Source organism: Lithobates pipiens, unplaced genomic scaffold (genome assembly GCF_037356315.1).
Source record: "Lithobates pipiens isolate NorthernLeopardFrog02 unplaced genomic scaffold, aLitPip1_a1.2 Scaffold_16, whole genome shotgun sequence".
Taxonomy (NCBI): domain Eukaryota; kingdom Metazoa; phylum Chordata; class Amphibia; order Anura; family Ranidae; genus Lithobates; species Lithobates pipiens.
The window spans coordinates 282,976,481-282,987,538 of record NW_027507748.1 but is presented as its reverse complement, the minus strand read 5'-3'; the positions used below and the strand labels follow the sequence as shown (position 1 = coordinate 282,987,538).

General features: G+C 43.3%; 1 pseudogene; it reads right to left on the bottom strand.

Annotated features, from left to right (window-relative positions):
* Positions 1–10,285: 10,285 nt before the first annotated feature.
* Positions 10,286–10,541, bottom strand: LOC143984342 (small nuclear ribonucleoprotein F pseudogene; annotated as a pseudogene).
* Between the last annotated feature and the right edge of the window lie 517 nt (positions 10,542–11,058).

The following is an 11,058-nucleotide window of genomic DNA, read 5'->3' as shown; positions in this document are numbered from 1 at the left end:
TCAGTGCCATTTGCAGCATTGCATTTCAGTCCTATGCAGCCTTGTCAGTCGTATGCAGCCTTGTCAGTCGTATGCAGCCTTGCATTTGCAGCCTTGTCAGTCGTTTGCAGCCTTGTCATTCATTTGCAGCCTTGTCAGTCATATGCAGCCTTGTCAGTCATTTGCCATTTAAAAATGGCACCGGTAGTTCTCGGTGGCTTTCTGGTATTTTCAGCTGCATTCGGCTATTTTTGGCTGTTCTCGGCTATTTTTGACCACACTCGGCCCTGTCGCCGGCTTTCGGAAAGCTGAGTGCGGCCGAAATTAGCTGAGAGCGGCCCAAGATAGCCGAGAATGGCCAAAGATAGCCGAGAATGGCCGAAGATAGCCGAGAATGGCAGAGTTCGGCCGAAAATACATGGAAACCACAGATAGCGGCAGAAAGCCCTAGCAACAGCGGGGGATTGGCGTATAACACGCACCCCCGATTTCCCCCTGATTTTAGGGGGGAAAAGTGCCTGTTATAAGCCGATAAATACGGTAAATATGATATACCTTCATATCTATTTGCTAAGGCTAGTAGCATAAGGATTAAAATAAGTTGTACTAGTAATCGCTGGCCATCCGAGCCCGACGAACTTCTCCGCGGTTCCCCACCGCCCATCGGGGTAGTCGATAGTGCGGGGCACAACCTGCTACCAATATTGTCCTCCGAAACCGCCGCAAACACCGACCTCCGGGCCGTGGCAGGCCGCCACCCGAGGACGCGGCGCCGCCATCTTGGGGCCTACGAAGCCCGGACAAAGATCGCCAGCCATCCACCGCTACCCACCCCTGGAATCCACACACAACATACCTGGGGTCTGGGGGGCTGTCTCCCGGAGGCTGCCGGCGGGAAAAAGACCCATCCTGAGCGGTGTACTTCCATCCGACCGCATTGCAGAGCCCCGGGCGCCATATTGCGGCCTACAGAAACGCAGGACCGCGCCAGCATCTGCCATCACGCCGCCGGAGTGTGGAGCCTGCCCAGCGGACATACATCCCTGTCCAACCGGATGCAGCACGGCCTGGTCAGCAGAGTACAGTGTCCGGAGGTCTCCCGGAGCGACCATCCAGGCCCTGGATCCGGCCTCCATCTCCACCAGGCCGCAGTGAGTACCTGCACAGCATCCCCCCCCCCCCACAGCGGACTAACTCCACCATTCTTAGTGGGAACCTACACCACAAACAGATCTGGGGGCAGAATTTGGGGGCTCAGGAAGCTAGGTCCATCAGAGCAGGGAAAACCTGAGGTTCAGGCCTATTTAATGCAGAAGGCGGCCATCTTGCTACTCCAAGTACACCCTGTACCTCTCTGACTAACTAGCTCAGCTTGGACTGAAATCACCCAACCCTTCCTCAGCATAACCCCAGCACAGGTGCACACCCCACCGACAATACAGTTCTCCTACCCAAGAACTGCCTAACTCTACCATAGGGGCAGTGGCCTGGTGAACATCACACATGACTGTAATGTAGAGAAACTCTGGTGACCAGAAGGGCCTGTGCACTGAAAACGGACCTGACACGAATATGTCCACACTATCAAAGAGAAGCACACACAGCCATATTCTCCGCTCTGTGGGGACACCCCAGAAGAAGAAAAAGAATTCGCCAGCAAACCTTAGCAAATTTAAATATTGTGGAGAGAGCAAAAGCCCTAAAATGGCAATGTCACGAAGAAACAGTATTGCGGAAGATATGGAAGATGATGAAGTCTCCCTATCGGCATCTGAAGACTCAACCGCAGGACGTGGCAAGACAGACCAGCTCCTTACCTACGCAGCTATGACAGACATTGCCGCTGATATCAAAAGCTCCTTCGCTGCAGCAATCACAGATATTAAAACCGAGCTAATGAGACTATCTGAGCAAATGGCAATCACGGATAGAGCTGGGAAACGGAGGGACAGGGCACTGATCAGGCTGGACGACATCACTAACTCGCATTCCCAACATTTGATCGCTATGAACAGGCAGATTGAAGACCTGGACAATCGAGGCAGGCGAAACAATATCAGAGTCAGAGGAGTGCCTGAATCGGTACCCCCAGATCAGATCAGACCAGCCCTAACTGCCATCTTTAACACTCTCATCGAACGGCCGGAGCAATCGCCCATTGAATTTGACAGGGCGCATAGGGCTCTCAGACCCAGAGCGCAAGATGGGCTACCCCCGAGGGACATCATCTGTTGTCTATCGAACTTCAGCCTGAAGGAAGACATCCTCCACAAAGCACGGATGAAGGAAAGGATAGTGCATGAAGAAGCTGAGATCCAACTTTTTCAAGACCTGTCGCCCATTACGCTTAAAAATAGAAGAGCGTTACGCCCGCTTCTAGAAGTACTGAAGCAAAAAGGAATCAACTACAGATGGAAGTTCCCGTTCGCACTACAAGCAAACTTTCTGGGGAAACAGCATATGCTAAAAGTACCTGAAGACCTCCAAAAATTCTGTGAGGAGCTACAGATTACACCGGTGGAACTCCCGGAGTGGTATGCAGAATTCCTCGTGCCGCCGGCGATCAACAACCCACAATTCTCAGCAGGTCTCACCCAGGCACAATCGCCTTATCAGCTAGGCAAACACCGCAGAAGCGCTGACAGACACAATTTAGAGTCCCCAGCCTCCTCCAAAAGTGCTAGAAGCCCGAGAGGGAGAGAATCAAGAGGCTACTGAAATGACCGAACCCTCTACAACATAATTCCTGTCCTGATGCAAGTTTCTACCAGCTTTCTAGTACGGCATCATGAACTGGAACAACCCACCTTGTTTTGTTTTGTTTATGGAAAACTCACCCACTATTCAGTTGTTACTATCCGGTTGCAATAGAGCGGCACACAACTCTAAAAGCTGGAGACTCCCCCTTTTCACCTCCCCCTCCCCTAACATGGTTAGACTTCAGTTCTCTGCGGAGAGATTATAACATTCTGCAGCAACAACGTTGACTTTTATTCTGTTATGCTTTAACTTTTGTCTTTTATTTAGGCTCTGAGAAGGGCAAAGGGCTAAGCACCTAATATCGCTATGGGTGCATGAGATGCTCCCCTACATCTCCAGAGATGGTGTATCTTACCTGACTACAGAACAGTGAGTTACATTGCATGACCCATTACTGTATATTCCCCCCCCAACATAACAGGGGGGATGGTATACCCTTGCAACTAACAGCAGAAAACAATAACAGGCTGACCCTGTGGACATTATTTAGTCCATCTGGACTAGGCCCCCCTCCGCATAATTGGGGCTAATAGCCGAGGGACTAGGCTACCCCTAGAATACACGGAGATGCCTGGACCTAGTAATGCAATCCGGAAGAGTTGACAGTTGAACACTCTATCACTTAGGCTTTGGGTTAAATATATATATTTTTTTTTTTTTTTTTTTTTTTTTTTTTTTTTTTTTTTTTTGTGTGTGGTGGGTTTTTCCTTTCTCTCTGACAGTTTTCGTTCTACAGCTTGGTGCCTAGACCTTTGCTTCTTTTGAATGGTTTATAAAGTGTTTATATTGTTAACCTTTCTAGCAAACCGATTAATGATAACTTGTACATCTCCCTCCTCCCCCATCACTCAAATACACTATAGCCTACTATAGATGCTACTGACTGGTCTCAGATAACTTACTTACAGATGCCCTCTTGTTGAGGATTAGACACAATGCACTACGCTGGGCCCCACCTCTGGTCACCTACACCGCTGCCACAGAGCAGTCCAAAGAAACAGTCACAGTTTGACTGCTTGTTGATCACCTCCCACTAACCCCCAAAGGGAAAATACCAACGCAAACGCATATTGGTTGAATCCCACACAGACCCACCACCGACTAGTGTCTGGTGGGTACTTATATATTTTTTTTTTTTTTTAATACCTTACATTCTTCAGTCTTTCATCCCCCTCTCTCCTCTTACCTTACCCCCCCCACCTCCTTCCCCCACTCCCCCTCCGTACCTCACGCACATACGCATTCTCCTCTTCTAACCCACAGCACCCTACCCTACCACGCTATACCACCTACAACTCCTGTGACATTCATTCACGGAAGTAGCTTTTTCAGAACCCATCCATCCTATACCAACGGTCAAGATGGCATATGCTTTTCTAGGGAAAAAGCCAACTCTTGTCTCACATAATGTGAATGGCCTGAATATCCCTGAGAAACGGTCTAGATTGCTAAGAGAACTTAAAAAAGTGCGTCCCTCTGTGGTATTTCTACAAGAAACCCACTTCAAGGACAAAAATATTCCTAAACTCACTGACAACATATACACCAAAGCTTATCACTCAACCAATCCCCTTGCCAAAACGAAAGGAGTGTCCATCCTACTGAACAAAGACGCACCCTTTGAACTAAAACACCAACTTATTGACCCTGAGGGACGATATTTGTTCCTGAAGGGCACCTGGGAGGGATCCCCTATAACACTTGCTAATGTGTACTTCCCGAACACCTCCCATGTGCCATTCTGTGGCAAAATAATCGAAGAACTTAAATGGTTTGCGGAGGGTTGTGTTCTTCTGGGTGGGGATTTCAACATACCCCTTTCACCCCTGAAGGACACCTCTTCTGGACACACCCATGTTAGTTACAGGCTCCTTAAACAAATGAAAACACTACTGCAGTCATTGACTCTGGTGGATGCGTGGAGATCCATGCACCCATCGGAGAAGGACTTCACCTTTTACTCCGCACCTCACAAACGATACTCAAGAATTGACATGATCTTTGTCTCACAAAGAGACTTGGGTAATTTACTTGCAGCTGAGATTGGCATTATTGCTCTCTCTGACCACGCACCCACGGCTATCTCAGTTGAACTGGGTGCACACCGCAAACCCGCATTTAATTGGAGACTTAACCCTACACTCCTTACTGACCAAATAGTGAGAGATGACATTCAAAACACTATTAATACATACTTTCGCAATAACATTGACGCTGATACAAACCCACTAAACAATTGGGAAGCCCACAAGTCAGTGGTGAGGGGTGAACTGATAAAATGGGGCGCCAGGAAGAAAAGAGAGAGAGAGGGTGAAATTACAAAACTATCCCAACAAATTTCTAATTTGGAACTACAACATAAACAATCCCAATCTCTCCAGGTAGAAGATCAACTGACTGAACGCAGAAAGGCACTACGCCTCCTGCTGGATCTCAAAATCAAAAGATCACTCTTTTTCAGGAAAAATATTTTTTATGAACATGGGGACAAAAGTGGGAAACAACTAGCTAAGGCCCTGAAGGAAGCAACATTATCTAGTCATATCCATGCTATAAAGGACAAAAAGGGGACACTGCAATACAAATCTAAAGAAATGGCAGACCTGTTCCATGCTTACTATGCCAAATTATACAACCTACCAGCCCAACACAAACCGTCCCACATAACTCAGACAAAACAAGAAGCAATTAAAGACTTTCTGAAAAACAGTAACTTGCCTTCTCTGGCAAGTGACGAGGCAAACAAATTAGATGACCCTATAGCTATATCAGAGATCTCAGACGCAATATTTGATCTAAACACAGGTAAAAGCCCTGGACCGGATGGCTTCACGTCCCAATATTATAAGACTTACATAAATTCCCTTCTAAAACCTTTACAGGCAGCCTTTACCTTCCTAGCAAAACACAGAAACAACTCCAACTCATTCTTAATGGCACACATAGCTGTTATCCCGAAACCTAACAAAGACCACTCTGACTGCGCAAATTTTAGGCCCATATCACTCCTAAATGTTGATCTCAAGATTTTGGCCAAGATACTTGCCAATAGATTGAAACCCCTCTTGGCAAAGATCGTAGGCCCTGAGCAGGTGGGATTCATGCCAGGTAGGGAAGCCCGTGACAATACCACTAAGGCACTGAATCTTATCCACTTTGCTCAAACCTCCAAAACAGCCGGCATCTTGCTCTCCACTGACGCAGAGAAGGCTTTCGATAGAGTCTCCTGGGACTACATGATGGACACTTGTGCCCACATTGGACTAAAAGAGAATATGCTATCATGGATCTCAGCCCTCTATCGAAATCCCCAGGCCCAAATTAAAGTAAATAACATACTCTCAGACCCCATATCGATCCACAATGGAACACGCCAAGGATGCCCCCTATCACCACTTCTCTTTATTATCACTTTAGAACCCCTAATAAGAACAATTAACCTACACAGAGATATCCAGGGCTTCGTAGTAAACCATAGAGAATACAAAATAGCCGCATATGCGGATGACCTTTTACTCTTCATCACCAACCCACATATATCTTTACCAAATCTTCAAAAAGTGTTTCAAACCTTCGGGTTCATTTCCAATTTTAAAGTGAATCAGTCGAAATCTGAAGCACTCAACCTTACATTATCACCTGAACAATTTAAGAGGCTGAAAGACAACTACCCTTATAAATGGGAACAGACCACACTCAAATACCTGGGAATAAACTTAACTAACAGCCTTGACACTCTATACCGCTACAACTTTAAACCTTTATTATCTACAATAACTAAAGACCTGATGAGATGGAAACCAAAGAAATTCTCATGGTTTGGCAGAGCGTCCATCTTGAAGATGACGATACTGCCTAGACTATTGTACCTATTTAATGCTCTACCCATAAAAATTCCGGAAACCTTTTTTAGCACTCTCCTTAAAGCACAGAGAGCCTTCCTTTGGGCAGATAGAAAACCCAGAATCAGTTTCACTCTATTAACGCTTCCCAAAAGTGAAGGAGGCATGGGTCTTCCTGACTTCAAAAAATACTTTCAGGCTGCACATATCACCAGACTCATAGATTGGCACTGTCATGGCCCAAACAAAGACTGGGTCCAACTAGAAAGCAATCTAACCCTACATAAAACACTTTACTATCCATGGTCTATACACTCCAAGAAGGACAAACAGATAGGACACCCACTGATTGAAAACACAATCAATATCTGGCACAAAGTAGCGAGTCTTTACAAGATCGCATCCGTCCCGGGTCCGCTGACACCGCTCACCAATAATCCTGCTTTCCCACCGGGTATGCACCATAAACTACCACATGATCTCCTCATTTACCACTGTATAGCAAACTCGAAAATCAAAACATTTGAAGCTCTTAGCTCCGAGGTGGGTGAGACATTTCCTGGTCTGTGGTTTTACATGCAATTACGGGACTTTGTGGTGAACAGTAAGCATAAATCTAAATTTAGCCTCCCGTTGACACAGCTGGAATCTATATGCTTAAAAAGATCACCGGTAGCACACACCACGTCCCTTGCATACTCATGGCTGATAAGTACGCCACACATGGATAATAATAATCACAAGAAGAAGTGGGAACTTGACCTTAAACTGAAAATCTCTGAGAAGCAATGGGAAAAGGTGTGTATTTTGACACATAAATGCTCATTAAGCTCCAAATATCAGGAGATTTCCTATAAGGTCCTCACCCAGTGGTATCTGACACCGCAAAAGACCGGGAGATGGTCTCATTCAGCCTCGGATGATTGCTGGAGATGTAAAACTTGTGTAGGCTCCTTTATACATATCTGGTGGGAATGCCCTCTCATCCGCACCTACTGGGACGAAATTAGGACCTGGATAAAACATATAACAGAAACTAATCTCGAGCTAGACGCAGCAGCGTGCCTGATTAATCTTGTCCCAATTACCTTGAGCCGCTACAAAAAATCACTCTCTCGACATTTACTTGTGGCTGCTAAAACACTCATACCCATCTATTGGAAAACCCCCAGAGTCCCAAGAGTTAGGGACTGGTTAAATAGAGTGCAATATATTTATAAAATGGAGGAAATAGTGGCAATGAAAAAAGAGAATAGCACTTCCTTTAACAAAACTTGGCAACCTTGGCTGGCTTTTACCCTCTCTTCAGAGTACCAATCACTTGTGGGCTGAACTTCCCTTACCCATTATTCTCAGAAGAACAGGAAATAGAAAGGAGAAACAGAATGATTGAGCTATACATGCCTCTATTAGATGTACACTTACCTTAAGGAATCGAATCCCAGTGCGATGGTACCCCTCCCCTCCCCCCCCTCGACTTCCATCCCCCTTTACCTTGTACCCTCTTTCACCCTCCTTCTAATACACAATTCACCCAGTGGTATCATCAGTTATTACTTTAGCTATTGGATAATACTTTATCTTTTGTTCTAATTGTGCTATATGGTTACAACACTACTGCTATCTATCTGTACCAATGTATGTATACATACCACTGTTGACTACTTTTATAATCTTATGTTAATTGTAAACCTGACTTTATTCTTAATAAAACCTTTGATTGTGAAAAAAAAAAAAAAAAAATAAGTTAATGCTGCTTAAGAGAGTTTAGTTCCACTTTAACAGTGAATGAAATCCCACACAAGAAAGTATGAAAACAAAAATAAATGTTAGGCATAAATATTAAAATTACAGTAATAGAATATAATGATAACTACCAGCTTTTTCTCAGCAGCCTAAAGTCTAAATTCATAGTTCGTTTCTTGGAAATACTGTCTTTATTTATTGTACATTGTTGCATGTGGTTTCTTGGAAAATATGACATGCTCAAAAAATTAAGAAGTATGTCACTTTATGTCATGGATGGAAAAAGGAAATATTATCTATGTATTGTACTTCTAAACCACTACCCTTTTACCAACAGAAACCATCCTGTGAACAGTCTGATTAAAAAAACACCTTCATAAAATTGCATAAAACACATATTTCACATATGCTACATGTCATTAACTAGTACAGTGCATCATTTCTTTTTAATTATCCTCAATTATCTCCAGAACAGGAATGATTACTATTTTCTATTATTAGAGTTGGGCTGAACATCCCTCGGTTCAGTTCACGCTAGAACTCTCTAAGATCGCAAAAGTCTGGGCCCAAACTGTGAACCCTATTAAAGTCTATAGGACCCGAACTTCAAAAATCAAAAGTGCCAATTTTCAAGGCTTATATGCAAGTTATTGGTCATAAAAAGGGTATGGGGGGCCTGGGTACTGTCCTGGGGGACATGTATCAATGCACATTTTCTTTTTAAAAAATATTGTTTTTAAAGAAGCAGTGATTTCAATGATGCTTAACTGCTTGCCGACCAACATATACTGTGGCAGGTTGGCTCTCCTACGCGAACCGATGTACCTGTACGTTGGTCCATGCATGTGAGATTGCGGGCATGCGTGCTCTGCCAGCTCTCATGCATGCCCACTGGGTCGAGTGGACTCAATGTCCGCTGGCTTCCCACGATCATTGTACACAGAGGCAGAGCAGGGATCTGCCTTTGTAAACAAGACAATCCCTGTTCTGACAGGAGACATCTCAGAGATCTGTGTTCCCAGTGATCGGGAACAGTGGTCTCTGTCATGTCCCTGGCAGCCTATCCTCCCTACAGTAGGAACACACCCAGGAAACACAGTTAACCCCTTGATCGCCTCCTAGTGTTAACCCCTTCCCTGCTTCCCTGCCAGTGCCATTTATACATTAATCAGTGCATTTTTATAGCACTGCTCAATGTAATAATGTCACTGGTCCCCAAAAAGTGTAATTTGGGGTCAGATTTGTCCGCTGCAATGTCGCAGTCCTGCTAAGAAATGCAAATCGCCACCATTACCAGTGAAAAATAAATAAATAAAAGTCCATAAATGTAAATGCGGTAACTTTTGCACAAAATACATAAACATGTATACATATTGGCCTAAACTGATGAATACATATTTTTATATATATATATATATATATATATATATATATATATATATATATATATATATATATATATATATATATATATATATATATAATTCTATATATAATATATATATATATATATTCTATATATAATTCTTTTTTTTTTTTTGGATATGTATTATAACCGAGAGTAAAAAATATTGAGTTTTTTTTTCTAAATTATCACTCTTTTTTTGTTTATAGTGCAAAAAATAAAAACTGCAGAGTTGATAAATAAATCTCTATTTGTGGAAAAAAAGAATGTCAATTTTGTTTGGGCATGACCACACAATTCTCAGTTAAAGCGACGCAGTGTCGTATCGCAAAAAATGGCCTGGTCAGGAAGTGAGTAAATCCTTCCAGGGCTGAAGTGGTTAAAGTGAAACAATAAAAATGAAAAATTGCTTAAAATATAGTGCCTGGGAGGTCCATTTAGTCTGCCTGTAAAGTGGTGCATCTGTAAAGTGTATAGGACTAGCTGCAGCAAAACTGACATATATAAAGAACAAAAATGACATTTAAATTAATTTCCTAGTTTGGAAATTATTTTATTTTCTCATCTCGCCCTCTTCTTCCTCCTCTTCTATTCTTTGTATATACAATAAATTATTACACCTCATAAGAATTTCTCCAAGATATCCAGACAATGGCCCATCAATATATTGTATTGGCGAGCTGCATGTTCATGTAGCCATCCGCAGAGACCAGATATCCCTTGTATTCCATACCCCACTTCAGTTTCACCATTACTTGCTTACCAGTAAGGCCATTAAGGAATGGTTTTGAGTTTATTGGCAAACTCATTCTGCTGCTGATCTATAGACCAGTGAAAGGAAGAAAAAAATGTCCCTGTGGAATGCTCCAAGAGCACACCCTCAGAAAGAGCAGGAAATGGCTAGAGGTACTCATGGTGAAATCAAGAAATTGCCTTTACCTAAAAAAATAAAAGTTTATGCACCTGTCAAACAGGTGCAGAAAAATTGGGCTTTGGTTGTTGGTGGTGTCTTCACACCATAACCCTATATAGATACATTTAATAAAAGCAAGAATTGGCCTTTCTGTAAAAACTTGAAATTATATGCTCCTGTCAAGCAGGTGCAGAAAAATTGGGCTTTGGGTGTTGGTGGTGCCTTCCCCCCAAACTCTATAGAGGTATTTTTGATGAAAGCAAGAATTGGCCTTGCTGTAAAAAACTGAATTTATTTGCACTTGTCAAACAAGTGTGGAAAAATTGGTTCTTGGGTGTTAATTGTGTCCATGAAACCTATACCTATATAGATAAAATCAACGCTCACAAAGCTAGGCAACCTAAACAGTCTTG